At 46.8% G+C, this 5862-nt stretch overlaps 1 protein-coding gene across 2 annotated transcripts in view; it reads right to left on the reverse strand.

Moving 5' to 3' along the window:
* The window catches only part of chodl (chondrolectin), a 127410-nt gene extending 126805 nt beyond the window's left edge, over positions 1 to 605 (reverse strand). The window contains exon 1 of one of the 2 annotated variants that reach the window (XM_072448477.1): positions 1 to 605. This exon is cut by the window's left edge and continues 110 nt beyond it. The gene's annotated coding sequence lies outside the window, so the exon portion shown is untranslated. The other variant, XM_072448478.1, reaches the window with a different exon arrangement.
* Positions 606 to 5862: the final 5257 nt, after the last annotated feature.

Raw genomic sequence — 5862 nt, forward strand, 5'->3', positions numbered from 1 at the left:
AGTCCAGGTCCAAGTCCAGGTCCAGGTCCAAGTCCAGGTCCAGGTCCAGGTCCAGGTCCAGGTCCAGGTCCAGGTCCAAGTCCAGGTCCAGGTCCAGGTCCAGGTCCAGGTCCAGGTCCAGGTCCAGGTCCAGGTCCAGGCGCTCAGGGCTGAAGCTCCATTCTCCTGATGTCTCCTCTGCTGTCTCCTAATAGATCCCCTGTTGTTTCCTTTCCTCTTTTGCCTCCTTGTCTCCTTCTCGGACACTTTCCTAATCTCTTCTTGTCGAGTCGTTTTTTCCTGGTTTGGCTTCAGACGTGTCCTCGTTTCCTTTCCTCTTGTAGCTCCTCGTTTCCTTTCCTCTTGTAGCTCCTCGTTTCCTTTCCTCTTGTAGCTCCTCGTTTCCTTGCTCTTGTAGCTCCTCGTTTCCTTGCTCTTGTAGCACCTCGTTTCCTTTCCTTTTGTAGCTCCTCGTTTCCTTTCCTTTTGTAGCTCCTCGTTTCCTTTCCTTTTGTAGCTCCTCGTTTCCTTTCCTCTTGTAGCTCCTCGTTTCCTCGCTCTGGTCTGAACTGAGACAATTGTTCTGGGATGGGCTTGAGACTCCTCCCACTTTGAAGTCATATCAGAGAGAGGGGAGGGGCCAAACCAGGACTAAACCAGGACTAAACCAGGACTAAACCAGGACTAAACCAGGACTAAATCAGGTCTGAAGCAGGACTAAACCAGGACTAAACCAGGACTAAACCAGGACTAAACCAGGACTAAACCAGGACTAAACCAGGACTAAATCAGGTCTGAAGCAGGACTAAACCAGGACTAAACCAGGACTAAACCAGGACTAAACCAGGACTAAACCAGGACCAAAGCAGGTCTAAACCAGGACTAAACCAGGTCTAAACAAGGACTAAACCAGGACTAAAGCAGGACTAAACCAGGACTAAACCACGACCAAAGCAGGACTAAACCAGGACTAAACCAGGACTAAACCAGGTCTGAACCAGGACTAAACCAGGACTAAACCAGGACTAAACCAGGACTAAACCAGGACTAAACCAGGTCTGAACCAGGACTAAACCAGGACTAAAGCAGGGCTAAACCAGGACTAAACCAGGACCCAAGCAGGACTAAACCAGGACCAAAGCAGGTCTAAACCAGGACTAAACCAGGACTAAACCAGGACCAAAGCAGGTCTAAACCAGGACTAAACCAGGTCTAAACAAGGACTAAACCAGGACTAAAGCAGGACTAAACCAGGACTAAACCAGGACCAAAGCAGGACTAAACCAGGACCTAACCAGGACTAAACCAGGTCTGAACCAGGACTAAACCAGGACCAAAGCAGGACTAAACCAGGACTAAACCAGGACTAAAGCAGGACTAAACCAGGTCTGAACCAGGACTAAACCAGGACTAAACCAGGACTAAAGCAGGACTAAACCAGGACTAAACCAGGACTAAACCAGGTCTAAACCAGGACTAAACCAGGACTAAAGCAGGACTAAACCAGGACTAAACCAGGACTAAACCAGGTCTGAACCAGGACTAAACCAGGACCAAAGCAGGTCTAAACCAGGACTAAACCAGGACTAAAAAAGGACTAAACCAGGACTAAAGCAGGACTAAACCACGACTAAACCAGGACTAAACCAGGAGCAAAGCAGGTCTAAACCAGGACTAAAGCAGGTCTAAACCAGGACTAAACCAGGTCTAAACCAGGACTAAACCAGGACTAAACCAGGACTAAACAAGGACTAAACCAGGACTAAACCAGGACTAAACCAGGACTAAACCAGGTCTGAACCAGGACTAAACCAGGACTAAAGCAGGGCTAAACCAGGACTAAACCAGGACCCAAGCAGGACTAAACCAGGACCAAAGCAGGTCTAAACCAGGACTAAACCAGGACTAAACCAGGACCAAAGCAGGTCTAAACCAGGACTAAACCAGGTCTAAACAAGGACTAAACCAGGACTAAAGCAGGACTAAACCAGGACTAAACCAGGACCAAAGCAGGACTAAACCAGGACTAAACCAGGACTAAACCAGGTCTGAACCAGGACTAAACCAGGACCAAAGCAGGACTAAAGCAGGACTAAACCAGGTCTGAACCAGGACTAAACCAGGACTAAACCAGGACTAAAGCAGGACTAAACCAGGACTAAACCAGGACTAAACCAGGTCTAAACCAGGACTAAACCAGGACTAAAGCAGGACTAAACCAGGACTAAACCAGGACTAAACCAGGTCTGAACCAGGACTAAACCAGGACCAAAGCAGGTCTAAACCAGGACTAAACCAGGACTAAAGCAGGACTAAACCACGACTAAACCAGGACTAAACCAGGAGCAAAGCAGGTCTAAACCAGGACTAAAGCAGGTCTAAACCAGGACTAAACCAGGACTAAAGCAGGACTAAACCAGGACTAAACCAGGACTAAACCAGGACCAAAGCAGGTCTAAACCAGGACTAAACCAGGACTAAAACAGGTCTAAACAAGGTCTGAACCAGGACTAAACCAGGACTAAAGCAGCACATTCTTGATTTTGTCTTTGGGTCGATGTAGTCGTCATTTATGTCTAATTGACTTCAATTGAAACCTGACTTTTCCGTGAACCCTTCTGAGGAGACGAGGAGACGCCTGGTCCTGGTCCTGGTCCTGGTCCTGGTCCTGGTCCTGGTCCTGGTCCTGGTCTAAACCTGGATCAATGTCTCAATCACAGACTCTGAGGATTCGACACGTTTCAGTTTGAATCAACACAAACATCAATAAAAGCAAATTATTATCATGAAGTCATTTACACAGGACTAAACCCGGTCTGTCTCTGGTCTGGTTCAGGACTAAACCCGGTCTGTCTCTGGTCTGGTTCAGGACTAAACCCGGTCTGTCTCTGGTTCAGGACCTTTCAGGCGTCTGAAGTGATGATGATGTTGAATTGATTTAATTATTTCAGAAATCTGAGAATTTTAATTGGATTTTCTCCGACTCATCATGAAACTCTGACTGCAACGTGTCAAATGCCTTTAGTCCTGGTTTAGACCTGGTTTGGACCTGGTTTAGTCCTGCTTTAGTCCTGGTTTAGACCTGGTTTGGACCTGGTTTAGTCCTGGTTTAGACCTGGTTTAGTCCTGGTTTAGACCTGGTTTGGACCTGGTTTAGTCCTGCTTTAGTCCTGGTTTAGACCTGGTTTGGACCTGGTTTAGTCCTGGTTTAGACCTGGTTTAGTCCTGGTTTAGACCTGGTTTAGTCCTGGTTTAGTCCTGGTTTAGTCCTGGTTTAGTCCTGGTTTGGACCTGGTTTAGACCTGGTTTGGACCTGGTTTAGTCCTGGTTTAGACCTGGTTTAGTCCTGGTTTAGTCCTGGTTTAGTCCTGGTTTAGTCCTGGTTTAGACCTGGTTTGGACCTGGTTTAGTCCTGGTTTAGTCCTGGTTTAGTCCTGGTTTAGACCTGGTTTAGTCCTGGTTTAGTCCTGGTTTAGACCTGGTTTAGTTCTGGATTAGTCCTGGTTTAGTCCTGGTTTAGTCCTGGTTTAGACCTGGTTTAGTCCTGGTTTAGACCTGGTTTAGTCCTGGATTAGTCCTGGTTTAGTCCTGGTTTAGTCCTGGTTTAGACCTGGTTTAGTCCTGGTTTAGTCCTGGTTTAGTCCTGGTTTAGTCCTGGTTTAGACCTGGTTTAGTCCTGGTTTAGTCCTGGTTTAGACTTGGTTTAGTCCTGGTTTAAACCTGGTTTAGACCTAGTTTGGACCTGGTTTAGTCCTGGTTTAGTCCTGGTTTAGACCTGGTTTAGACCTGGTTTGGACCTGGTTTAGTCCTGGTTTAGACTTGGTTTAGTCCTGGTTTAGACTTGGTTTAGACCTGGTTTAGTCCTGGTTTAGACCTGGTTTAGACCTGTTTTAGTCCTGGTTTAGACCTGGTTTAGTCCTGGTTTAGTCCTGGTTTGGACCTGGTCTGGACTTGGTTTAGACTTGGTTTAGACCTGGTTTAGACCTGGTTTAGACCTGGTTTAGACCTGTTTTAGTCCTGGTTTAGACCTGGTTTAGTCCTGGTTTGGACCTGGTTTGGAACTGGTTTAGTCCTGGTTTAGTCCTGGTTTAGTCCTGGTTTAGTCCTGGTTTAAACCTGGTTTAGTCCTGGTTTAGTCCAGGTTTAGTCCTGGTTTAGTCCTGGTTTGGACCTGGTTTAGTCCTGGTTTAGTCCTGGTTTGGTCCTGCTTTAGTCCTGGTTTAGTCCTGGTTTGGACCTGGTTTAGTCCTGGTTTAGACCTGGTTTAGACCTGGTTTAGACCTGGTTTAGTCCTGGTTTAGACCTGGTTTAGACCTGGTTTGGACCTGGTTTGGACCTGGTTTAGTCCTGGTTTAGACCTGGTTTAGTCCTGGTTTAATCCTGGTTTAGTCCTGGTTTAGTCCTGGTTTAAACCTGGTTTAGTCCTGGTTTAGACCTGGTTTAGTCCTGGTTTAGTCCTGGTTTGGACCTGGTTTAGTCCTGGTTTAGTCCTGGTTTAGTCCTGGTTTAGTCCTGGTTTAAACCTGGTTTAGTCCTGGTTTAGACCTGGTTTAGTCCTGGTTTAGTCCTGGTTTGGTCCTGCTTTAGTCCTGGTTTAGTCCTGGTTTGGACCTGGTTTAGTCCTGGTTTAGACCTGGTTTAGACCTGGTTTAGACCTGGTTTAGTCCTGGTTTAGACCTGGTTTAGACCTGGTTTGGACCTGGTTTGGACCTGGTTTAGTCCTGGTTTAGACCTGGTTTAGTCCTGGTTTAATCCTGGTTTAGTCCTGGTTTAGTCCTGGTTTAAACCTGGTTTAGTCCTGGTTTAGTCCTGGTTTAGACCTGGTTTGGACCTGGTTTAGTCCTGGTTTAGTCCTGGTTCAGTCCTGGTTTAGTCCTGGTTTAGTCCTGGTTTAAACTTGGCTTAGTCCTGGTTTAGACTTGGTTTGGACCTGGTTTAGTCCTGGTTTAGACCTGGTTTAGACCTGGTTTAGTCCCTGTTTAGACCTGGTTTAGAACTGGTTTGGACCTGGTTCAGTCCTGGTTTAGTCAAGGTTTAGTCCTGGTTTAGTCCAGGTTTAGACCTGGTTTGGACCTGGTTTAGTCCTGGTTTGGTCCTGCTTTAGTCCTGGTTTGGACCTGGTTTAGACCTGGTTTAGTCCTGGTTTAGTCCAGGTTTAGACCTGGTTTGGACCTGGTTTAGTCCTGGTTTAGTCCTGGTTTGGACCTGGTTTAGTCCTGGTTTAGACCTGGTTTAGACCTGGTTTAGTCCTGGTTTAGACCTGGTTTAGACCTGGTTTAGTCCTGGTTTAGACCTGGTTTAGACCTGGTTTGGACCTGGTTTGGACCTGGTTTAGTCCTGGTTTAGTCCTGGTTTAATCCGGGTTTAGTCCTGGTTTGGACCTGGTTTAGTCCTGGTTTAGTCCTGGTTTGGACCTGGTTTAGTCCTGGTTTGGACCTGGTTTAGTCCTGGTTTAGACCTTGTTTAGTCCTGGTTTAGACCTGGTTTAGTCCTGGTTTAGTCCTGGTTTAGTCCTGGTTTGGACCTGGTTTAGTCCTGGTTTAGACCTGGTTTAGTCCTGGTTTAGTCCTGGTTTGGACCTGGTTTAGTCCTGGTTTGGACCTGGTTTAGTCCTGGTTTAGACCTGATTTAGTCCTGGTTTAGTCCTGGTTTAGTCCTGGTTTAGTCCTGGTTTGGACCTGGTTTAGTCCTGGTTTAGACCTGTTTTAGTCCTGGTTTAGACCTGGTTTAGTCCTGGTTTAGTCCTGGTTTGGACCTGGTCTGGACCTGGTTTAGTCCTGGTTTAATCCTGGTTTAGTCCTGGTTTAGTCCTGGTTTAAACCTGGTTTAGTCCTGGTTTAGACCTGGTTTAGTCCTGGTTTAGTTCTGGTTTGGACCTGGTTT

Source organism: Eucyclogobius newberryi, unplaced genomic scaffold (assembly GCF_026437365.1).
Source record: "Eucyclogobius newberryi isolate DKJ021-1_F unplaced genomic scaffold, fEucNew1.0.hap1 SCAF_169, whole genome shotgun sequence".
In the NCBI taxonomy this organism is placed as follows: domain Eukaryota; kingdom Metazoa; phylum Chordata; class Actinopteri; order Gobiiformes; family Gobiidae; genus Eucyclogobius; species Eucyclogobius newberryi.